Raw genomic sequence first — 27,255 nt, 5'->3', positions numbered from 1 at the left:
AATTCAATTGTTCAATTATTCATTTGATCCATCTAAAAGTAATTGTAATGATAAAAATTTATAAAAAATAAAAAATAAAGATTGTGATAAATGGTAAGCTCGTACTGGACCATACATGTTTACTCATACGGTCCGACCATACGAGTATTGTCAGACTGTACGAGTATACGTTTACCGTCCAGAACGTACAGTCAAAATACTCATGGTCTGGAACATGTATTTTTAATTATATATATGAGGTATATTTAGGAATTAAAGGTATTGAATATTCATTTTGTATGCATTTTTTAACCAGTTGAGCATTTTACAGGATTGTTCGTTTGATGTTGTTTAAACTTTCCTGAAAAAAAACACCTAAAATTAGCTATTATTTGGCATGAAAGTTAGATTTATTGAAAGGGACTCATAGTTTTCCATTTTATTTTTCTAATTGTTTCATTGTTAAGTAACAGCTTGGGTAAGGGCTTCGTTGTTTACCTTTATACACAACAACTAATTAACTATGTACTTTGTAAAAGTTATAAGTTGATTGAATAGAAAATATTATAACAAATATTATTGGATGCCAAATTGACTTCAAATAGGTGCCGATTTGACTATATGCCGATTTAACCAGGTGCCGATTTGAGTTGAACATTTCAAATCCTCTGCGATCGTTTGCGGTATTTTCTCGAGAAACCCTGTTTTCGATCATCAAACAGAAGTAGAAACTGTTTTAAACTGATTCTAGAACGCTTCATGATTGTTGAAATAAATTAATTCACTTAAAAAACAATTTTGAAACTTTGCGATGTTTTGAAAGGAAGTTTAAACGCACGTGTAAAAGAAGAAATTAACCGGTGAAAGTTGAAATCCGTACATGACAGATATCACTATAATACGATTTTGAAAATAAAAAAGTTCCATCCTTTTGTAAAACAGTCTTTAATATACCTATCACATTAATGTTTGAAGGGTCTAAGCTTATACAAACCAATTTTAAGTCGGTATGAAACATCAAAACGGAATGAACAATAACCGATTACGTTTTGTAGTTTACAAATTCTAAATTTATGCATTGAACAGAAAGGAGAAATTTGTAATGAAAGGTTTAGTTTTTATATTTATCACTTTTAATTTGATATTAAATAGAAATAACTTATTAATATGGACGAGTTAAAATAATTAGTTTGTAAAATCATGAGAGCGCCCTCTACAATATCAATAACAAAGATGGCGGAATGTAAACAAACAACCACGCCGCGAATATTGAACTTGTTCTCTTATTTCTTGCTAATTGTACTATTTAGTGCGCATCCCCACTGGAAGGTTCAATTGTTGAGAATAAAAGCGCGGACTATACAAGACTTCCTATGGACAGGTCAACATTTTTGTTGTACTAAATAAAATAAAGTATGTAAACTGGTTCCCGTCCGACTAACACACTTTGTTCGAGTGTAGCGGAATACAAGCAGATACCAGTTAGTTTGTAAAATAGTAAATATGAAACCAAGTGCGGTAGGCAGAGGCAATAATCGACTTCCTGTTGTTCTGGTCAATAGTAATGGAAGAATGCCGCTGACGCGTCATTTTCCAAAAAATCAATAATCCGATATCGTGGCAATGAAATCGAAACAGATCGATCAGTTTCCAGTCCCATTTATAGTATAATAGTCCCAGTTCAAACTAAAGAGTACATCACACTGGTGGATCCAGATATTTTCATAAGGATAAGGGCAGTGATATTGTTGGCTTTTTTCAAAACTACCTCTACCCTTTTTTATTGGGAAAATATGCGTCATTTTCATCAAATTGGGAAATTTAAAATAAACCATGAATTTGTCTGAAACTTTAATTTACAGACCTATTTTCAAGAGTCAAACCCTGCTTTATAATAAGATACCATTTTGTGAGTGATGATACATAAATAGACCCTAAAATGTGCACATATAGTCATTTTAGGCAAGAAATTTTTTTAAATGAGTGTTTTTCAATTTGTATTCATGCACAATTACTGCACTGTTTGGGAAAAAAGTTATCTTTTTGGGAATAATTCAGGGGCGTAGCTAGGTACATGTATTCAGCCAACTGTAGGCACCGATCGGCAGGGGGTCTGGGGGCGGCTCAAGGCCCCCATGTAGGTCAAGGGCAAAGCCCTAGTAGGGGGTTCAGGGGGCAAAGCCCCCCGACGGAAAACGGTTTTCAGCATTTTAGCTGCATAATTTTATGTACAAAATATTAAATTTACTGGTTATTTATTCATGAAAATTATAATATAGATGATGAAAAGTTCGAAGAATTATGAATAAGTCACCATAACATCTGACTAGTGAATTAGATAACGCAGTACAACCGGAAATATGAAAGAAAGAAAATACAATATGCACTGCCCAGCGTATATCAGCGTATCATTTAATTAAGTGAGTACAACCTGTTTGGTATTTTCATATCTATTCCGTTCTGATTGATATATACGTATAACTTAATTAATAGTAAATATTGTGACGATCCTTCATTAAAAAAAAATAGGCACCCACGAAAACATTGCTATATAATAGAACTATCCTTTTGGCTAGACAAAAAAACATCAATCTTTTTTTTATTTTTAAACCTTCAACCTGGCCACACAAACACATACACACAGTTCTGTTCTGTTCATACTATCGTAACAAAATTCACTAAGAAATTCGTGTTTCTTTATATCCTAAACTGTAAAATCCCTAATTGCTTAGGAACTTGGACAAACAAAAACATATTTACCGTTTAACTACTTACAATAAATACAACAGGGAACTAGGTCCTGTAATAGGTGTCGTACAGGACGAAGGTCTGAAAATTTGAAAATGCCATGCATTGTAAAATGAGGGATTATTAGATAGGAGCAGAATTTTTTCCTTTCAGTAGACCAACTACGAACTACCCAAAGAGTGGCATTCTCTCTACAACTAGGCATCGGATGTTATGTCCCCATTCTGACCTGACGTGACTGCGTATTTATACATCCTGCACAGCCAAACGGACAACCAACATTGGCAAGTCGGGGAAGGCAAAGTTGAAAGCTGGTTGAAAACTAACAACAACTAATTAAAATAAAAATAAAACACTCATGTGTCTAAGTTGAGGTTCATTCAAATTTTTGTTGATAGAAGTGAAATGATCTAAATCAACTAAAGTTCTAGTTTATAGATTCTATATAAGGTAAAATCATAATAACATTCATTTCTATCCAATATTCCATTCACTAAGAACGAGAGACTAGTGTGCACATGACATTCGATAACCAAAGTTTTGACAACTCACTGGAGAACATCTACAGATAACGCTATTTATTATTTTTTCAAATAAAAAAAAAATATTTGTGAAAAATTATGTGTAGGCACGTGCCTATAGTGCCTAACGACAGCTACGCCCCTGTAATTTTAAGCCATTTTTTTTTCAAATTGGAATTCTTCTCCAGGGGAAAAAGCCTTTATTCTCCACTGATTTAAGGCAAACAATATCACTGAAGGGGGGACCCATTGACTGTCATAAAAGAGGGCCCTCTCCAGTCATGCGTCAGTGATTCCCAATATAATCAACCAAATTTTTCCCACAAAAGGGGGGCTCCCCCCTCTGTATCTGCCTATGTCACCATTAAGGGGAGACACTCATATAGATCAGCTGTTTGAAAGAACTAGCTACATATCACAGGCACTTGTGTCTTGTTACCCCGGGGGGTTGGGGGGAGGGCTACTATCCACACTCGTACGAAAGTGGATAGAAACCCCCCTTGACAGAAACAAGTGGCGAAGTGCCTGTGCTACATATATGTCAACCTGAGATATGCTCACAGGTACTTGTTTCTATCCATTAGAAGGTCGACTATCCATATAAATAGAAGCTTCTAATTATATGGATAGTCGAACTTCGAATGGAAAGAAACAAGTGCCTGTGGATTTCATCAAATTCATGATTTGCTGTCCGGCTGTGGGACCAATATTTTCAAAATGCACGTCTTATTTTAACAATATGATAACCTACTTCCTTGTGAAGTCACAAAACCTTGAATATGTCTTGTTGTATGTTTGACCAAAACCGTCTGGTATTGTCATTTCTGTCACAAGCCGTCAATCGTAACTGTAAAAATATTTTGACATGAGGCGGGAAACTAATGCACATAATATACAAATCGTTTCAGGAATTTTTTCCGGAAATTTTATCACAAGCAAGGGGGACGCAGATTTTCTCATGTTTCTCACAATTTATATGATACTTTACCATAAAATCGTTTAAAAATGTCTCTGCGCAACTAAGTCTTGAATTGAATGCTCTATAGTCTTATATGTTAAACAGCTGATCTTCAAAATAACAATACATGTCAATGCTTCAAAGAATTTATTTTTCATTTACAAATTGTAATGTAATAATATGATCATATGTACCAGTCTTCTTGAAAGTATGAATTTTGTGCCTGACATCTGACCAGGCAAATGAAAAATGTAGCCTGACCAAAACATTATTTGCAGAAATAAAAATTATATAGAAAAAATGAAAAAAAATGTCAGTTTGACATTCAGTGTCCGTCAATCGGCAATACTTTATACAAATAAGTTCTGAAGCCGTGGTATGGTTCACAGCGAGACACTGACTCTCCATCAGAGACCAAAATGACCAACTGATAATGCTTTAATACTGTTTTATAGTAATCTCAGATATGACGCAGAAGTGAGAAACTATATATTGGTCACCGTACGGCCTTCAATGATAAGCAAAACCTACACATTTGTAGAGAAACCCCATTAAATAGCGAACACTTTCTTCAATTTGTATAAAATCAATCAAATCGCCAATCACCAATATATAGATTTTATTTCAAATTTATATATTGATGATACAAATATTTCCGCTTTAATGATGTAAAATAATAACACAGTTTAAAGTTTAAATTTAAGTTTCAATTTCTATTTCCGTCCTCCTACATTTGTCCATGATAAAATGTTTCCGCTTCTCCGGGAATTAGCTCTTTTCTCATGAATTGATGTCAAACAAATTTTGATAAATAAAAATTTCTCTTGACAATCATGTCAATATACATGTACCAGGTTTTGACAGGGTTTAGACATTGTCTGATCTATAAACTTGAAGCTTCTTTTACGCCTTCCCCGATAGGAGAGACTTCATCAAAATAATTCACTCTGTTCCTGTGTGTATAAATTGCATGATGTGAAATTAATACTTTGAACTTGTACTAATAAGTAATGAATAATTGTCTTTATGAATACATATTTTTTTTTTACTTGGTCTTAGTTTAAATTATTAGTTTTTGGAATATTTAATTTCAAAATTGGAAATTCTAACAATCGCATCAGTCAAATCTTCCAGTCGTCCTGTCGATCATTGTGATTTTGTATTTAAAAAAATCATCATAATTTTTATTTCATTTTTATAAGGTTTAGAAATCAGTTTTATGCAGATCCTTCCTATGTGAAGTCTTTCTTTAGAAACGTTTGAAAATAGTTCATTTTTATATAAACATCCAATTTTCTTACGGTTTGAAAAGTCCTTTTAATTATCTTTCTTGAAAATTGAAAAAAATCTGAACATAGTGAGGGAAATTGATCATATAATTAATCATATTTACCTTTCTGAGCAGTACTTTAGAACAACGCCTTGTTGCCTTAAAAGGCCTCAGTTCGATTAGTAATGAACACAGGAAGAGAAAATATGTAGTGAAAACGAGACAATAATGAAAGCACTGACGTACTGTTAACTCGGAAGACCTCAAATATCTTGGTTGACTTGCCACTCTTCAAGCACAAAGGATTGTACGTGTCTCTATATGTATATTAAGGAGAGGAGGGCTTCAATATAGGTTTTCATTGTTTTAATTTATGATTTTTGTTATTTTAATAAGAATAACAGGGCTAGTGAGATCATAAAAATCATTCAATAAAACGTAAACATTTGATTTTAGTTGCCAGAAATGCAATTTTGTTGTTACTAATACAGGATTGATAAGATTTCATATGGAAATGAAATTCAAAACTCTATGACAAGAAGAATTGATACATTACAGTCGTTTAAACTCATTCTCCATTCAACGGGAACCAGTCTGCACAAATAAACCCGTGCTTAAAATCATGTAATGTTTATATGTAAAAAGAAAAGAAGAACTTATTCAAAATAAACAATACAATCAGAAGTCATTTTTCATTGGCTCTCTTTTTCTCTCTCTCTCTTTACATATAAAATCAAGTTTACACAAAACTTCTATAGCCTGATGTTCTCGTTGGGTGACTGTCTTATTGACGTCTAGCTTCGTTCTCGTTGGGTTGCTGTCTTATTGACGTCTAGGCTCATTCTCGTTGGGTCGTGTCTTATTGACGACTACACTCGTTCTCGTTGGGTGGCTGTCTTATTGACGTCTACACTCGTTCTCGTTGGGTGGCTGTCTTATTGACGTCCACTCTCGTTCTCGTTGGGTGGTTGTCTTATTGACGTCCACTCTCGTTCTCGTTGGGTGGTTGTCTTATTGACGTCTACCCTCGTTCTCGTTGGGTGGCTGTCTTATTGACGTCTACCCTCGTTTTCGTTGGGTTGCTGTCTCATTGACGTCTAGCCACGGTTTCGTTGGGTCGCTGTCTTATTGACGTCTACCCTCGTTCTCGTTGGGTTGTTGTCTTATTGACGTCTAGCCTCGTTCTCGTTGGGTGGCTGTCTTATTGACGTCTAGCCTCGTTCTCGTTAGGTGGCTGTCTTATTGACGTCTAGCTTCGTTCTCGTTGGGTTGCTGTCTTATTGACGTCTAGGCTCATTCTCGTTGGGTCGTGTCTTATTGACGACTACACTCATTCTCGTTGGGTGGCTGTCTTATTGACGTCTACCCTCGTTCTCGTTGGGTGGCTGTCTTATTGACGTCCACTCTCGTTCTCGTTGGGTGGTTGTCTTATTGACGTCTACCCTCGTTCTCGTTGGGTGGCTGTCTTATTGACGTCTACCCTCGTTTTCGTTGGGTTGCTGTCTCATTGACGTCTAGCCACGTTTTCGTTGGGTCGCTGTCTTATTGACGTCTACCCTCGTTCTCGTTGGGTTGTTGTCTTATTGACGTCTAGCCTCGTTCTCGTTGGGTGGCTGTCTTATTGACGTCTAGCCTCGTTCTCGTTAGGTGGCTGTCTTATTGACGTCTAGCTTCGTTCTCGTTGGGTGGCTGTCTTATTTACGTCTAGCCTCGTTCTCGTTGGGTGGCTGTCTTATTGACGTCTAGCCTCGTTCTCATTGGGTGGCTGTCTTATTGACGTCTAGCTTCGTTCTCGTTGTGTGGCTGTCTTATTGACGTCTAGCCTCGTTCTCGTTGGGTTGCTGTCTTATTGACGTATACCCTCGTTCTCGTTGGGTGACTGTCTTATTGACGTCTAGCCTCGTTCTCGTTGTGTGGCTGTTTTATTGACGTCTTGTCTCGTTCTCGTTGGGTTGCTGTGTTATTGACGTCTAGCCTCGTTCTCGTTGGGTTGCTGTCTTATTGACGTATACCCTCTTTCTCGTTGGGTGCTGTCTTATTGACGTCTAGCCTCGTTCTCGTTGGGTGGCTGTCTAATTGAATTCTACCCTCGTTCTCGTTGGGTTGCTGTCTTATTGACGTCTAGCCTCGTTCTCATTGGGTGGCTGTCTAATAGACGACTAGCCCCGTTCTCGTTGGGTGGCTGTCTTATTGACGTAAAGCCTCGTTCTCATTGGGTTGCTGTCTTTTTGACGTCTAGCCTTTCGTTGGGTTGCTGTCTTATTGACGTCTAGCCTCGTTCTCGTTGGGTGGCTGTCTTATTGACGTCTAGCCTCGTTCTCATTGGGTGGCTGTCTTATTGACGTCTAGACTCGTTCTCTTTGGGTGGCTGTCTTATTGACGTCTAGCCTCGTTCTCATTGGGTAGCTGTCTTATTGACGTCTAGTCTCGTTCTCGATGGGTTGCTGTCTTATTCTCGTTCTCGTTTTATTTATACCAATTATTGCACCCAACAGGAGTATCAATTAAAGCAGCGAATCGTGTTACTCATGCACGTTAGTTATTTTCATAGTGGTAGAGAAAACCAAGAGATACTATAGGAATAAAAGACAGCTACCTCAAAACAACCTAGAAAAGTCCTTTACATTTGAAATTATATTCATTTAATGTTCATGGTGCAGTCTTATAGATTAAAACATATCTTGAAAAATATTCAATTTTAGATGACTGTCGTTTTCTTCTACATTTATTTTTTCTTGGAAGTCTGTTGCTAGTAATAGTGTATCATAGACTTCCTTTGTCAGAAATAATAACAGTGACAGATAAATCAAAATGGGATATCTATAGAATAAGATTAATATTTGGAAAACATTCAGTTGTATGTCATGCACATTGGACATTTTAATACTGGTGTTGCAACAACAAAGTATGGATTCTGTAGTCTTTGACATATAGTAAATACACTTGGGTATTGTTGAAGACTCGGTATATTCACCTCTAAATGTCTTTTGCCTTTTTATGTAGCTAGGTTGCTGTCTTTCAACGTATACCCAACATTTTCTTGATTCAAACTGGATCAATCTTAACTAAAAAAATTATTGAGATAGACAAAATAGAAATCATTTCATATAAAACTTTAAAAAAAAAAAACCACCACAAAACACAAAACCAAAAGCGACCATCATAATACTGAGACACTTGTATATCAACATAGTGTACATCAATACCATATGAAAGGGTAATATAGTAAATTGTTACTACAAAAAAACATTATCAACCAAGGAAAAGCCGATCAATATCATATGATAGGGTAATAGTCTAAGAGTATATTGTTACCCCGAGAAAAACATTGTCAAGCGAGGCAAAGGCGATGCTGACAATGTTTTTTTTTGTTCAAGGACAAGATATTTTAGACTAAGATAGATGCTTTTTCTATTAGTTGCTATTGCATGGCTTTGAAATATCTGTCACTCAGTAACTGCGAGTACTCTCAGATATGTACTTGGTGTCTTTTTTTGTGGTTAGGGATGAGGGATGGATAAATACCCTGCCACGTCCGGTCTGTGTTTTTGTTTGATGTTTTTCTGCTTTGTATCGGTCTGCTGAGTTAAGCCCTTTTCAATTGATTTTTATAGTTTGTTCTTATGTTGTGCTGTTACACTACTGTCCCAGGTTAGGGGGAGAGTTGAGCGCTCACAAATATGTTTAACCCACCCCCGCCACACTCTTTATGTGCCTTTTCCAAGTCAGGATCTTGTAGTTAAGTGGTTGTCGTTGGTTCATGTCTGTCATATTTGTTTTTCGTAAATTGTTTTTGTTAATGTGGTCATTTGGGTTTTTCTCATTGTTGAAGGCCATACGGTAGCCTATAATTGCTTACATCCACTTTATTTGAACTTTGGTGGATAGTTTTCTCGTTGAAAATCACAACACGTCTCCTAATTTTTATATTATTAGAAGTCTGCTGTTTCCCCTTTCTTCCATTCGTTATCTTCCTTTCTGATTTCTGATGGGATGGTATAAAGTGATAGTAGAAGACCATTCATTCGTCCGTCCGTTTCTTTGTGATTTCCTGCGCTCGTCTTTCAGACATCGCAATTCTAATTTTTAACCGAAACTGATCATAAACCGCGTGACAGAATCTTGTGGAACGTGGAAAATAATCTTACTCTATTAATATACTTTGAACCTCATGTTTTATTTCTTCTGTAACCGAGAGACTGTGCTGCTGGCATGACGATAAAAACAGCTAACACTTCAAACTGTTTTGTCCTGGTCAGCAATCAAACGATAAAAAAGACATTTAGTGGTCAAAATTAATTTATAGAAACGACTGAATAAATCAGAGTTGTTTCGAGGTTCCTTAACATAGTTACACTCTCTTTTTACCACGCATCGGATTAAAGGTTTCCATTTTGACCGAAATTGGCTGCGAATTTATACACCCCGCACTGCAAAACGGACTCCCGAGGTCAGATGATGTCCAAAGTGATCATATTTCTATACCCAAGTCACCCTTGGAGCATGTCAAAATGTAACCAACTAGCTATTTAACATCAACTCGTCATAATTTCAATGTTGTAAGTTAGGTCTCAGTTTAAATTCTTTAATGAGCGACATGGCAACCAAAACATTTATACATGTATAATAGAAAAATAAGGAGATGCAGTTTGATTGCCAATGAGACAACTTCATGAATAATATAAAAATAAGCAGATGTGTTATGATTACCAATCAGACAAAAACATGTATAATATAAAAGTAAGAAGATGTGGTATGATTGCCAATGAGACAACTACATGTATAATATAAAAGTAAGAAGATGTGGTATGATTGACAATGAGACACTTACATGTATAATATAATAGCAAGAAGATGTGGTATGATTGCCAATGAGACACTTACATGTATAATATAATAGCAAGAAGATGTGGTATATGATTGCCAATGAGACACTTACGTGTATAACATAACAGTGAGAAGATGTGGTATGATTGCCAAAAAGACAACTACATGTATAAAATAAAAGTAAGAAGATGTGGTGTGATTGCCAATGAGACACTTACATGTATAATATAATAGCAAGAAGATGTGGTATGATTGTCAATAAGGCACCTCTTCACCAGACACCAAATGACATAGAAGTAAGCAACTATATGCCAACGTACAGCTTTCAACAATTAGCAAAACCTATACCGCATAGCCAGCTATATAAACCCGAAATGACAAAAACAATTAAAACAAGAAAACTAACGGCCTGATTTACAAAACAATAAAAGAAAAACGAATATGATATACAGTAACAAACGACAACAACTCAATTACGGACTTCTGACTTGAGACAGGCACATACAGAATGTGGCGGGGTTAAATCAGGCTGGTACAGGATTGGGGAAATGTTCGTAAATGTCGCCAACGTCGCCAACATTCTGAACAGTACCCTGTTCGCCAATGTCGCCAACGTCGCCAACATTTTGCACAGTACCCCTGTTCGCCAACGTCACCAACATTCTATTCAGTACCCCTGTTCGCCAACGTTGCCAACGTCGCCAACATTCTAACTAGTACCCCTGTTCGCCAACGTCGCCAACGTCGCCAACATTCTAACCAGTATCCATGTTCGCCAACGTCGCCAACATTCTAACTAGTACCCCTGTTCGCCAACGTCGCCAACATCGCCAACATTCTAACCAGTATCCCTGTTCGCCAACGTCGCCAACATTCTAACCAGTACCCCTGTTCGCCAACGTCGCCAACATCGCCAACATTCTTACCAGTACCCCTGTTCGCCAACGTCGCCAACGTCGCCAGCATTCTTACCAGTACTTCTGTTCGCCAACGTCGCCAACGTCGCCAACATTTTGCACAGTACCCCTGTTCGCCAACGTCACCAACATTCTATTCAGTACCCCTGTTCGCCAACGTTGCCAACGTCGCCAACATTCTAACTAGTACCCCTGTTCGCCAACGTCGCCAACGTCGCCAACATTCTAACCAGTATCCATGTTCGCCAACGTCGCCAACATTCTAACTAGTACCCCTGTTCGCCAACGTCGCCAACGTCGCCAACATTCTAACCAGTATCCCTGTTCGCCAACGTCGCCAACATTCTAACCAGTACCCCTGTTCGCCAACGTCGCCAACATCGCCAACATTCTTACCAGTACCCCTGTTCGCCAACGTCGCCAACGTCGCCAGCATTCTTACCAGTACTTCTGTTCGCCAACGTCGCCAACGTCGCCAACATTTTGAACAGTACCCCTGTTCGCCAACGTCGCCAACGTCGCCAACATTCTAACCAGTATCCCTGTTCGCCAACGTCACCAACGTCGCCAACATTCTTACCAGTACCCCTGTTCGCCAACGTCGCCAACATTCTTACCAGGACTTCTGTTCGCCAACGTCGCCAACGTCGCCAACGTCGCCAACATTCTAACCAGTATCCCTGTTCGCCAACGTCGCCAACATTCTAACTAGTACCCCTGTTCGCCAACGTCGCCAACGTCGCCAACATTCTAACCAGTATCCCTGTTCGCCAACGTCGCCAACATTCTAACCAGTACCCCTGTTCGCCAACGTCGCCAACGTCGCCAACATTCTTACCAGTACCCCTGTTCGCCAACGTCGCCAACGTCGCCAGCATTCTTACCAGTACTTCTGTTCGCCAACGTCGCCAACGTCGCCAACATTTTGAACAGTACCCCTGTTCGCCAACGTCGCCAACGTCGCCAACATTCTAACCAGTATCCCTGTTCGCCAACGTCACCAACGTCGCCAACATTCTTACCAGTACCCCTGTTTGCCAACGTCGCCAACATTCTTACCAGGACTTCTGTTCGCCAACGTCGCCAACGTCGCCAACGTCGCCAACATTCTAACCAGTATCCCTGTTCGCCAACGTCGCCAACATTCTAACCAGTACCCCTGTTCGCCAACGTCGCCAACATTCTTACCAGTACCCCTGTTCTCCAACGTCGCCAACGTCGCCAACATTCTTACCAGTACTTCTGTTCGCCAACGTCGCCAACATTCTGAACAGTACCCCTGTTCGCCAACGTCACCAACTTCGCCAACGTCACCAACTTCGCCAACATTCTTAACAGTATCCCTGTTCGCCAACGTCGCCAACATTCTAACCAGTACCCCTGTTCGCCAACGTCGCCAACATTCTAACTAGTACCCCTGCTCGCCAACGTCGCCAATATTCTAACCAGTATCCCTGTTCGCCAACGTTGCCAACATTCTAATCAGTACCCCTGTTCGCCAATGTCCCCAACATTCTTACCAGTACCCCTGTTCGCCAACGTCGCCAACATCGCCAACATCGCCAACATTCTTACCAGTACTTCTGTTCGCCAACGTCGCCAACATTCTGAACAGTACCCCTGTTTGCCAACGTCGCCAACTTCGCCAACATTCTGAACAGTACCCCTGTTCGCCAACGTCGCCAACATTCTAACCAGTACCCCTGTTCGCCAAGGTCGCCAACATTCTGACCAGTACCCCTGTTCGCCAACGTCGCCAACATTCTGTAACAGTACACCTGTTTGCCAACGTCGCTAACATTCTAAACAGTACCCCTGTTCGCCAATGTCGCCAACATTCTGAACAGTACTCCTGTTTTAGTACCACTGTTTGCATACTATCTAAACATAATGAAGGTTTGCCAACATAAAATATATTTAATGTTATTTAAATATAACATCTTCTTAGTTTCGCATGTGTTTGTAACACTGCATTTAGTTCAAATAAAAAAAATCTCTATAACTAAAAAATTATTACACCAGGGTTTTCATTATCACAAACCAGTCATTACATTAACTAAATTTCATCATTCATACAAAGACATAAATCAAAAATAAATCAACATGCAAACTTCTTATATGTCATGTTCAGGACAATAAGGTATTTGATAACAAACCTTTTATGGTAATATACTATACAAAACACAAAAATGTTGTCATTCCTTAAAGCTAACAAAACCTAGTTATTCAGAAGGGTTATCGATATATAGATATATTTTCTTTCATTTTTTAAAATAAATAAGGACTTTAGTTTTCTCGTTTCAATTGTTTTACATTGTCTCATCAGGGCCTTTTAAAGCTGAGTATGCATTATGGGCTTTGCTCATTGTTAAAGGCTGTACGGTGACCTAAAGTTGTTAATGTCTGAGTCATTTTGGTCTCTTCTGAAAAGATGTCTCATTGGCAATCATTATACCACATCTTCTTTTTTTAAAATAATCCCATAATCCTGCTAGCCGAATTCCACAACTTCCAAATGGTTTTAACAAGTACATGTACCCCTGTGTCTACAGTTTATTAAAGAGTCTTTCAAACAAGTACCACTTGATTGCCTTAAAATTGCCAACATTCAAATCATTAAAAAAACATATAAAAATAAGAATAAATAAAAAACTCATAATGACAATCAATACTAAAAAATATAAGGAATATATACTTGACCATCTTTTGTAAAATAAAAAAATCATGCAAATCTAATACCATCTCTAAAAAGTAATAGTTTAATCAAGTTGAACAATTGCAACCTATCCAGAAACTAAATAGTGCTACATTTTTTATGAGTAAATAGCTATAGCCCATAAATAGTTTCCAAAAAGGAATACAAAAATCTTCAAAAAACACTTACCAGCCTGCTAACACCCATTTAAACATCATTATAAAATGTAACAAGTGCTTTTAAAATAAAAAGCAGAAACTCAACAATAAAAATAAGGACAATAACATGTACATATGACAAACATTTATAACTTCGTAACATTATATATCTGTATAAAAATAAAATGTAAAAAGCATTCAATTCTTTAACTTTAAAATAACTATAGGCTTTAAAGAGCTTAGTCTAAGTGCATATTCTACAGTCTCAGAACACTTACTCTCCAACATTGATCTTGTCAGAATATCTCAATTCATTACAGTTTTATAACTAGATAATAAGAAAAAATTTACATTTTACACTTTGTACTTTTTTTTACCATGTCTGCCATCTTCATTGTCAGGCGGACAGGCTCAAAAAACATATTTTACAAAAAAAATACATACTCCAATTATAATTGTAGCCATGTCTGGTAAAATTTTACCTACAAGTTTCAAATTACATCTTTGTTAAAGTAAACCATGTAAATAGACAATTTTAAATAAACATTATATAAATTAAATTTATATTCAACTAAAGATTTCTGGCTGTTGTGCAATACAAAGTGCAGTCATGCAGTTGCGCAATACTAAGTATGCTGTTGGGCAATACTTAGTAAATCTTTTGTCAAAATTTCAAGATTCTTTATTTCTCAAACACCATAAAATAACAATGGTACAAAGAAGTTCATCAAAAGTTATATAGTAACATAATACAAACTCACTATATCAACTATAAAAAAATAAAGTTCAATAACTTTTTAACATTTTATTATAAGAAAATTTATAAAAAAACTAAAAAAAGGTTATCCTAATACATGTAATAATAATAAATAAAAATCAGTCATCAAATCTTAAGCACTTTAAGGATATTGTCCAAAACCTAAAAAATCAACCCTTTTTATAAATAAAATCTTACAATTACTCAGAAGGGTAAAATCTTCAATTTATAAAAACCAAAAGAAAGCTTACAACAATAAATATAAAGTTTAAAAAAATGCAAAAAGCATTTTTCAGTAACTGTCCAAAAACTTAAAAATCACCCTTTTTGTATAAAATAAATCCCCATAAATCAAAAAAGGTATAGTACAAAATGTATAAAAATCAAAAGGAAGCTCATATAAATAGAATTAAACAATTCACCACAGTTTCTTGCAAGTTGGTAAAACTATTTTTAAGGTTATAGTCTGTAAACTGAAGAATCTCCCCTTTTTTAATAAATAAAAGTAGGAAACGGAAAATCAGGTATATTATTATAAAAAAAACAAACTCATGGCAATATATATAAAAATAATTCACCAAAGTTCTTTTCGTATTAGTTAAAGCGTTTTTAAGTTAATGTCAAACATTTTAAAGACGAACAGAACAACCATAAAAACAAACTTTTAACAATATACCATAATATGTCAGTTGAGTTATCATGGTCATGTCCCTTAAACATTAAGATATTTTTACTTGTAAAAGAAAAAAAGTCATCCTATCTTCTGTATTGAATTCTTATGATTTCTTTGCTCTAATAGAATTTTAAATTATCTGCCCTTTACAAATGTCTTTATTAATCATTTAAGTGTAATTTCATAGACAATTAAAATCCCATTTGTCTGTTATCTTCAAAACACTGCTCATTTACAAGCCCCCAAGGAGCAATTTTTTAGGCCTTGCCCAAATATATACTTTTAAAAGATCTTTGCCCAATCAGTTTCTTTTTTCAATTAATGAGATGAAACATTAAACTCTAATAAAAAAAAATCAGCAGCCTGGAAAAAATCATAAAAGGCATGAATTTACATCACAAAACTTAATAACTTTTGTGGGATTGTAAGAAAAATTTGCTTATACAAGTAAATTTTAAAGAAAATTAAGGGGAGATTATTCAAACATTATTTATTTACTTATATGTGTATATACACCTTATCGCTATTAACCTACTCGGCCGGCCTTTTGACGCATACAACAATCACTTTTCCATTGTGGCGTCAGATATCTTTAAGTAAATAAAGATATCTTGTACAAGTAGTACCCCTGACTGTACGTCGTCCCATAAATGGGCGTAAAACAAGCATTCTGTGAGTATTGCATGGCAATGCAAAATCCCCTACCATTTAAAAAAATAATTGTATTGAAACAAAATTGTAACTTGATTTATAACTTGTCATTGTAAACCTTATAACAAAAATCAAGTTAATGTATTTTAAAAGCATGACAAAAAAAGTGTTTAAAACTGATTATTTCAAATAATTTTCTAAGCCCAACAACCATTACTCTCCACAAAATTATCAAACAAAATCAAAATTTAAACTTTAAACTTTAACTGTTACGTACTTGGTACATGTATGATAAAGATATACTAATTATTAAATCCATATATACAAAAATGACAAAAAAGGTGAGAAAAACTGATTATTTTAGTAAATTTTCAAAAGTCAAAGGACCATAACAGTGAGTCTGCCCTAAATCATTAGACAGAAACAAAATTCAAAATTCTTTGTAACTTGCAATGATATAATAAAACCAGATGCTCCGCAGGGCGTAGCTTTATACGACCGCAGAGGTTGAACCCTGAACGGTTGGGGCAAGTATGGACACAACATTCAAGCTGGATTCCGCTCTTAATTTGGATTGTGATTAAATAGTTGACACAGCATAGGTTTCTGACACAGAATGAATGTATTCAAATGAACTTAAATTTTTTGTTTTCTCTTAGAGCAATTCACTATGCTGTTGAATATTAATCCTCTCAAAAAAATGTTTGAAGAAATTTTCTTTTTATTTATGAAATTTCAAATGAGAAAAATTGAACCCAATTTTTTATTCACATCCCCCTTTCCCTTATTCCAAAACTAATTTCAATTAAAATATTCTAATGGAGTTTGCAACAATTACTACTCATTTAAATACATCATAAAATATTAAGATATAAAAAAACTGCTTGTTATCACTGAATGGTAAAGATTATTTAAATTTATCAGTTGGTAGTAAAAAGTGAATATACATTGTATATTGTATATAACAAAGATTTAAGTTGATTCTGGACAAAGAAAGATAACTCCAATTAAAAAAAATTCTTGCAGATATTTCTTGCTTACTATACTGGACAAAGAAAGATAACTCTTAATTAAAAAAAAATTGCTATTTCACAATATTGTGAAATTAGATATTTCTTGCCATTGCACAATACTGTGCAATTGAAAAGACTTGCTATTGCACAATACTTAATATAATAATTTTAGATCCTGATTTGGACCAACTTGAAAACTGGGCCCATAATCAAAAATCTAAGTACATGTTTAGATTCAGCATATCAAAGAGGCCCAAGAATTTAATTTTTGTTAAAATCAAACTTAGTTTAATTTTGGACCCTTTGCACTTTAATTTAGACCCATTTTAAAACTGGACCAAAAATTAAGAATCTACATACACAGTTAGATTTGGCATATCAAAGAACCCCAATTATTCAATTTTTGATGAAATCAAACAAAGTTTAATTTTGGACCTCTATTTGGGCCAACTTGAAACCTGGGCCAATAATCAAAAATCTAAGTACATTTTTAGATTCAGCATATCAAAGAACCCCAAGGTTTCAATTTTTGTTAAAATCAAACTAAGTTTAATTTTGGACCCTTTGGACCTTAATGTAGACCCATTTGAAAACGGGACCAAAAATTAAGAATCTACATACACAGTTAGATTCGGCATATCAAAGAACCCCAATTATTCAATTTTGATGAAATCAAACAAAGTTTAATTTTGGACCCTTTGGGCCCCTTTTTCCTTAACTGTTGGGACCGTAACTCCCAAAATCAATACCAACCTTCCTTTTATAGTCATAAACCTTGTGTTTAAATTTCATAGATTTCTATTTACTTATACTAACGCTATGGTGCGAAAACCAAGAAAAATGCTTATTTGGGTCCCTTTTTGGCCCCTAATTCCTAAACTGTTGGGACCGAAACTCCCAAAATCAATACCAACCTTCCTTTTGTGGTCATAAACATTGTGTTTAAATTTCATTGATTTCTTTTTACTTTAACTAAAGTTATTGAGCGAAAACCAAGAATAATGCTTATTTGGGCCCTATTTGGCCCCTTATTCCTAAACTGTTGAAACCAAAACTCCCAAAATCAATCCCAACCTTTCTTTTGTGGTCATAAACCTTGTGTCAAAATTTCATAGATTTCTATTAACTTAAACTAAAGTTATAGTGCGAAAACCAAGAAAATGCTTATTTGGGCCCTTTTTGGCCCCTAATTCCTAAAATGTTGGGACCAAAACTCCCAAAATCAATACCAGCCTTCCTTTTATGGTCATAAACCTTGTGTTAAAATTTCATAGATTTCTATTCACTTTTACTAAAGTTAGAGTGCGAAAACTAAAAGTATTCGGACGACGACGACGACGACGACAACGACGACGCCAACGTGATAGCAATATACGACGAAAATTTTTTCAAAATTTGCGGTCGTATAAAAAACCAGCATCATATCTTCACGAATAACAAAAACAGTGAGTAAAACTAATTTGCAAAACTGATGCTGATTAAAGAAACAAACCAATACTTTAAACTTAAACTGTTCATGGGTAAAAAATTAATTTGAGGCTCTTAACAAACTGTGTCACACCTAAATATATAAATTTGTACTTTTAACAAAGACAAATAAATGTCCACTCTCAAATCTTCATACATGTAGCATAGTATAAATCTAAAATGTAATTTAAGACTTAACAAGAATGTGTCCATAGTATACAGATTACCGACTCGCACAAGCTTTCTATGTTCTGCAGTTCAGTGGACCGTGAAATTAAAATCAAAACTCTAATTTAGCATTAAAATTAAAAAGATCATATCAAAGTTTCGGGTTAATTGCAATACAATTTCATCAATTACAACTATTATAACCAAACCTTTTACCTAAAGAGAAACAAATGAACAAACAAACACACAGTCCAAAAAACATAATGCCCATAAATGGGGCATACACATTATTTTCAGGGAAGGATCCAGCCATTTTAAAAGGGAGGTTCCCAACACAGGACAAAGGGGGGTTCCAACTTCATGTCCCCATTCAAATGCATTAATCTGCCAAAAAAATGGGGGTTCCAACCCCTTAACCCTCCCCTGGATCCACCAATGATTTTAAATGGTCTTGCTGATAATTTTTGTTGTATACATTTTCTTAATCCCCTATTTTCCTATTATAGTCCAATATCCAAAATCTAAATACATAGTTATATTCAGCATATTAAAAACCCAATAATCCAATTTTTCATAAATCAAACTAAATAGATATAGGAAGATGTGGTGTGAGTGCCAATGAGACAACTCTCCATCCAAATAACAATTTAAAAATTAAACCATTATAGGTTAAAGTACGGCCTTCAACACGGAGCCTTGGCTCACACCGAACAACAAGCTATAAAGGGCCCCAAAATTACTAGTGTAAAACCATTCAAATGGGAAAACCAACGGTCTAATCTATATAAACAAAAAGTTCGCTTTTGTACCCTTTTCTCCTCAATAAGGAACCAACTTCATAACTCATAACAGGACCCAAACATCAAAATGTAAATAAGTGGTGAGATTCAGCATATCAAAAAAAACAAAGAACTCAATTTTTGTTGAAATCAAACAAATTTTCAATTTGTACCCCAAATTAGACAATCTTCTGAGCCCTTAATCAAAAATCTAAATGTTTAAATTCAAAATATCAAAGAACCCCCAAAAAAATCAATTTTTGTTAAAATCACACTAAGTTTAATAATTAACCCTTTCAACCTTAATGTAAACCAAATTAAAAATCGAACCTAAAATTAAAAATTAAATTTCACAGTTAGATTCGTATATCAAAGTACACCAAGAACTCAATTCTTAAGGAAATCAAACTACACATGTAAGTTTAATTTCAAACCCTATGGACCATAATGTAGACCGATTTAAAAACGGTACCAAAACTAAAAATCTATATACAAATTTATATTAAGCATATAAAAAAAAACCAATAATTCATTTTTATTAAAATCAAACACAGTTTAGTTCTGTACCCTGTGGACCTCATGAATGTGGACCATTTTAAATTTGGGGCCCAAAATCCAAAAATATAATACATGGTAACATTCAGCATATTAAAGAACCCCAAGAATTCAAGAATAAAACCCTGTTAAAATTAGTCCAAAAAATAAGCAATTTATACAAAAAAATAGAAAAGTATTGGTTTTGTCCCCTAATTCCTAAAAAAGTTAAGGCCATAACTCTCAAAATAAATTTAATAAAAATAAAATGGTGCTATGAAACTCCCAAGATATATATATGTTAAAAAAAAAATCTTCAATCAAAATCAGGTTTAGCTTCACAATATGCTTTCATATAAAAAATGTTATAAATTGTTATAAATGCAAAGAAAGTTGTTTCTGTGGTGTTTTAAAACATTAAAACAAAGGTTAATTACTACCCTGAAAAAATTGTCGTCATAAAGATTTAATAAAATTATTTTATTTTTACCTGTTACATGAGGGTTGTAAAGGGGGGTATTAAACACGGAAACGCATGAAATAAAAATCTCAAAAACGTTGCACGAAAAATAAAGGTCGGAAAAAATGAAGCATGACAAAAATTACTGTAAATATTAAAGAAAAAATTACCACAAGTAATTATTGAGTAGTTCTTCAAAATCATGCAGCCTTTATTAATGAACATAAAAACCTTGCGGTCAACTTTTACCATCTGCTACTTGCATCTTAATTATTTGAAAATAAAATATTATTCATAGTAATTTGATAGACTTCATTCATACATTAAATTTTGCAAAAGTAAAACATACATCAATTACTATTAGATTAAACAAATTTCAGAAGGTATTACACTATATTCCACACTTTTTAATTAAATGCGAAACATGGAAAACAAATAAGGGGAAACACAAAGCAAGCAAGTCAAGCCAAACATGAAAAAAGGAGAAATGAAAACATCAAAACACGAAATTTACGGAAAATAAAAAGGCCGAAAACGTTAAAAAAAATAACCCTTTACCACCCTTTTACATGTATATCATTGCGGCATACCATGTGAATATGTAACACTCAGAAACGTGTCCTTCCCCCAAACATGTCCACATTGACGTCACTGAACTGCAAAACATGTCTAGTTAAAAACATTGTCAAAGCGTGTGATTTGTATAAACGCCCAAACGTGTCAATTTAAAAAAAAAAAAAAAACGTGTCAAATCCCAAAAACGTGTCCATATCAAGCGTTATTTGGTTATTGCTATTCCATTAATGTATACTAATTTTACCATTTCATTAAAAATATAGATAAGGTACTTTTTTAAACCAGCAAAAATGGGTAAAAGTGGGGGGCGTCCCTTCGGCTATGTGGTATGTAAATTGTAAGCAAACATGTTTAGTTAATTAAACTGTACAGTCAACGGATGAAAGTGTCCCTTTCTCTGCAAATTAAATTTTGAATTATGATATTCATTAAAAACCTACATTTAATTAACTAAAGCTATTAAATGAAAACTTTGTCACCTGTGTCCCCATTATTAAATTGTCGTCAACGTTATCAGCGATTTTATTTAGGAGATAAAATTGAGAATGGAAATGGGGAATGTGTCAAAGAGACAACAACCCGACCAAATAAAAAACAACAGCAGAAGGTCACCAACAGGTCTTCAATGTAGCGAGAAATTCCCGCAACCGGAGGCGTCCTTCAGCTGGCCCCTAAACAAATATATACATGTACTAGTTTAGTGATAATGAACGCCATACTAATTTCCAAATTGTACACAAGAAACTAATATAAAAATAATACAAGACTAACAAAGGCCAGAGGCTCCTGACTTGGGACAGGCGCAAAAATGCGGCGGGGTTAAACATGTTTGTGACATCTCAACCCTCCCCCTATACCTCTAACCAATGTAGGAAAATAAACGCATAACAATACGCACATTAAAATTCAGTTCAAGAGAAGTCCGAGTCTGATGTCAAAAGATGTAACCAAAGAAAATAAACAAAATGACAATAATACATAAATAACAACAGACTACTAACAGTTAACTGACATGCCAGCTCCAGACTTCAATTGTATATAATACATGTATTAACGCTAAAAGACATGAGACGTTCTGGCGTTAAATATTGGACAAGTTTTGGCGAATAAAATTTATCTGACACGTTTGGGGGTTATGAATTCGGACACGTTTGGGGAATATTGTACATTTCGGACACGTTTAGGGAGAAAAGACACGTTTGTGGAAATCGGACACATTTGGGGGGAAGGACACGTTTGGGAGTGTTACATATATGGCAGATAACATAGCCTAATATAAATACTGTATAAACTCACAAAAATCTCATTTATTATCTCAAATAAAGTATTATACCTTACATTGCCTTAAATTTTATTAACTAATCATTGCTAATAGTATATAAAACAGTCAAAATGAGTATGACTGCACTTTTAATCAGTTAATAGTCCCATTATGTCCAAGACCACACTTATTTTGCAGTGCATTTCTTTTAAAACAAAAATGAAAATAAAAAAAAATCCCACCTGCGCTTTCTCAAAAAAACTTTTACAGTGTGTTGTACTATTTTTGGGACAAATTATAGAAAAATTATAGAAAACTTCATTGGCTCTAACTCCAAATATGGACAATTTCATATTTAGTGCGTCTTAAAATCTTTTCACAGCTTCCAAAGTGCTAATTTTAAAATTTTTAGAGTGTAATTTGACCCCCCTACTTGCAATTTGAGGCATTAAACATGAAAAAATAAATTTGGAAGGCATATAAAAATTAATGGCAAGTAACCCACTGTCAACACTAGGGACTATATTTGAAAACAACTAAAATCAAGAGACGACAATTGTGGTCACAAACCTAAAAGAATATAAAGAGTTGTAAATTTAAATTTTAAAAGAACTTGGTATGACCAAAGCTTAATAAATTATAGCACTATTTAAATTACAAAGTTTCATAACAATAGCATGTATATTATATACAATAAGTTAAAAGGTCTATACTCATCTTTGCGTGTAAAATTTTGAAGTTAAAATTATAAAATTTCAACTATCAACATTTTTGGCTTTAAAAATTAAAATAGTGCAAAAAAAATACTTTTTAAATGTCTTAATATATAACTATATGCATTTAAATGGGAACATTAAGTTTGACCCCACAGGCACTCATCTCAACAACAAAAAATCCTATATACATGTATATAATATATATATAAAGGTAAGGATTTTTTCTAAGACGAGTGCCTGTGTTGGACCAGAGACATATAATAATATGGACCCTCCCCCCTTTTACTCTAGGTTGGGAACCCCAGTCTTAATGTTTATCATGTTTATCCACAAGTCCTACAGCATTGATTGTAAAATTCTTCTCTACAAGCCAACAGAATCCAACCAAAGACATATAATACAATATTGTATATGTCTCTAATCCTGAGCTCTAATCCAACTAAAATTTTCAAAAAAAAAAGTGTCTGGCTTGAAAACGCAAAAGTTAAGCGTAACGGCTGGAACCCCCTTTTAAAAATGTCTTAATTTATCCCTATAAAGTGTTCTGATAGTAATAGCAGTAAAAATAAATACGTACCACATTCTTATTTATATTAAAGTTGTCTTGAAACATGCCGGTCATGGACATTTGTCAATACATGTAACTAAACTAAAATTTTATTCTTTTTTTTAGTCGGTATTTAATGTTTAAAACTTACAAAAATAAGGAACATCCTGTATACCATTTCACAGCATTATAATGTTCTATATCATCTATTATTTTAAAATTAAGACTCAGTAAACGGTTAGCGGTCAATATTTCCAGGGAAAGTAACTTAGAGAAAACGGATGTTGACAACATGTGTATTTCCAGAAACAAGGACGGATTCAATCCGAATTTAATTTTTCGCCAAAAATTGTTACCTATAATAATATATTTATATCTAAATTTAATGTTTACAAACATACTAAACAAAAAGTAAAAAATATTTTGTGCAAACTGTGCAAACAGTACATTAGAAATAATGTTGGATATATTGGTGAATAAAACATACAAAAATAAATATTGGCAAACTTGGGTAAATTGGCAAACTTCAGTAAGTTGGCAAATATTACATATACACATTGCATGGCGAGCAGTAATGTTTTCCTGAATGTTTGCAACCAAGCGAACAGTATTAGTTTGTAAATGTTTTGAATAGTAATGACTACATAAATATTGGCAATGTCAGCGATGCGGGCGAATATTTGAATGAATTTGTAAATGTTGGCGAACTGTATTAAGTTTCGTAAATGTTTGCGACGTTGGCGAACAGTAATGAGTTCATAAATGTTGGCTAACAGTACAGTTTCTTAATGTTGGCGATGTTGGCGAAAAGTGATGTTTCATAAATGTTGGCGACGTTGGCGACGTTGGAGAACAGTAATGAGTTTGTAAATGTTGGCGACGTTGGCGAACAGTAATGTTTCATAAATGTTGGCGACGTTGGCGACGTTGGCGAACAGTATTGAGTTCATAATGTTGGCGACGTTGGCGACGTTGGCGAACAGTATTGAGTTCATAAATGTTGGCGACGTTGGCGACGTTGGCGAATAGTAATGATTTCGCAATGTTGGCGACGTTGGCGACATTTGCGAACATTTACACGATCCTGTACCAGAATGGGTTAAATATATTTGCGGGCGCCTATCCCTAACCTTACATGCAACAGTTATGTAACAGAACAACATAACAAATGTAGAATAATTCAAACGAGAAAACTAATGGCCTGTTTTATGTACAAAAAACATAAACGAAAAAAAAATATGATATACAGCAACAAACGACAACCGAATTACAGGCTGCTGACTTCGGACAGGCACATACAGAATGTGTCGGGTTAAACATGCTTGCGGGCGCCCAACCCTGTCTGGTATAACAGCACATCACAAAAAAAAAATAATATAAAAATCCGTTGAAAAAGGCATATCTCATCAGATCGATACAAATCACAAAAAAACACCCCCTCCCCTAAAAAAAACTCAAAATAACCACAAAACATACAAAGTACATATTTGAAAGTACTCGCAGTTCCTGAAAGCTTGTTCAGAGCCAATTACAACTAATAAAAAAATCAAGCACCTAAGACTAAAATATCAATCAGTACACATCCAACATTCAATGGATTTAGTGTAACGACGTCATCCATTCACCATATGCAATGCCAAAATATAGGTATCGACAGAATGTACATATGTGTATAGCAGTAATATTTAGTTGGGTTTTGATATGTTTACCCGGATCGTATCTTAATTTACGGGCTCGGTAACCAACATTACCGTAAAAATCAGGACGAGCTATCCCGTTTGGTATAAGTTTTCTACAGGTACAGCCAAGCTTCCAAACCAAATCTATGTCTCTATGAAAGAATTTAGTAAAAGTTTTAAGGATAATTTGTGGTAACGAAATCCTCGATTTATACAGTTATACAGAGATTGCGCTTATAGAAATCCAAAACGCTGCTAGCTAGGTTTTTTTAATCAAAATTTCCAATTAATTATGGTTCCAAGGACATAGACACAATTCGACACAAACATTGACTATCCTGAAGGATTAAATACCTTTTATTTGCATAAAAGGTTCAAACACATCTAGGACCGAACTTTGATACATATTTCTTTCACCTGAATAACATTTAGCTTGCAAATGTTTGCAAATGAACAATGAACCATGGAAATGAGGTCAAGGTCAGATGAACCCTGTCAGATGGGTTTTACATTGATCAACGAACCATGAAAATGAGGTCAAGGCAAGTTTAACCCTGCAAGACGGGTTATCTTTGATTAGTGCTTGTCCTAGATATTCGGGAAATATTTGCCACTGGACGTTAAGCAAACAAAAATCAGTCAATCAATCATAATCAATCAATCATAATTACAGATTAAAATATACGGAACTGTTCTCCTTAAGTATTACATATGATTTTTATATAAATACAACAATATGAAATTACAAGAAGAAACATTCAATTCTTATAATTACAATGTTATGCTACAAATAGTTCATTATCAAATATTTAATCGAAATGTTCGCCCTTATTATATATTATGAGGTTCATACCTACTACTCATTACATAACAAGTGGTCCCCGAGAGAAATCTAACAAATGCTATCATACATTACTCGACAAATTATTTGTAAAATGATACAGGATAACATCAAGATATTGTTAGATATAGATAACAAGGCGGGAAATAATGTGTCATAAGGGCTGAGGATAAAGGCAAACAATAAGGAGTTATGCATAATAATTTTAACTAACAAGAACACCGAGATATAAAAACAAAAAAAATACAAGGTGCACATTCAATAGAAGTCATAAATGACAGAACTTATCACTAGTATACTCAAAAGAAGTCATAACAGTACGCGAGTCCCTAGTTCATACAAGAGAAGTCACAACAGTACTAGTCCCTATTACACACAAGGGAAGTTATGCATGACAGTACTGTTCCCGAGTACATTCAAGAGAAGTTATAAATGAAAGTTCTATTCCCTATTACACTCATGAAAAGTTATAACAGCACCAGTCACTAGAACACGATTATAAATGACAATAATGTTCCCTGATCTTCCTTAGTACACTCAGGAGAAGTTATAAATGACAGAAATGTTCCCTGATCTTCCCTAGTACACTCAGGAGAAGTTATAAATGACATTAATGTTCCCTGATCTTCCCTAGTACACTCAGGAGAAGTTATAAATGACAGAAATGTTCCCTGCTCTTCCCTAGTACACTCAGGAGAAGTTATAAATGACAGTAATGTTCCCTGATCTTCCCTAGTACACTCAGGAGAAGTTATAAATGACAGAAATGTTCCCTGATCTTCCCTAGTACACTCAGGAGAAGTTATAAATGACAGAAATGTTCCCTGATCTTCCCGAGTACACTCAGGAGAAGTTATAAATGACAGTAATGTTCCCTAGTACACTCAAGAGACGTTTATTCCACCTATTAATGACTGAGTTGGTATACACATATATGTCTAAATTTCTTTCATTAATGCAAGGGTATGTAAGAATAAAAGGAGTTGTGGAATAAACGTCAATGAGACAACAATCCAACAACACAAATAACCAATAGACATCTAGTGGGCGATACACAACG

The 27,255-nt window shown here is 34.8% G+C and overlaps 1 long non-coding RNA gene across 2 annotated transcripts in view; it reads right to left on the bottom strand.

The window, feature by feature from the left end:
• LOC134691417 (uncharacterized) overlaps positions 1-5,661 on the bottom strand; it is a 40,388-nt gene extending 34,727 nt beyond the window's left edge. For both annotated transcript variants that reach the window (XR_010102132.1, XR_010102131.1), the window contains exon 1: positions 5,600-5,661. This is a non-coding gene — a long non-coding RNA (uncharacterized LOC134691417). The remainder of the gene's footprint in view (positions 1-5,599) is intronic.
• Positions 5,662-27,255: the final 21,594 nt, after the last annotated feature.

Source organism: Mytilus trossulus, chromosome 11 (genome assembly GCF_036588685.1).
Source record: "Mytilus trossulus isolate FHL-02 chromosome 11, PNRI_Mtr1.1.1.hap1, whole genome shotgun sequence".
Classification (NCBI taxonomy): Eukaryota; Metazoa; Mollusca; class Bivalvia; order Mytilida; family Mytilidae; genus Mytilus; species Mytilus trossulus.
The sequence above is the reverse complement of the archived record's forward strand: the minus strand, read 5'-3'. Positions and strand labels throughout refer to the sequence as shown.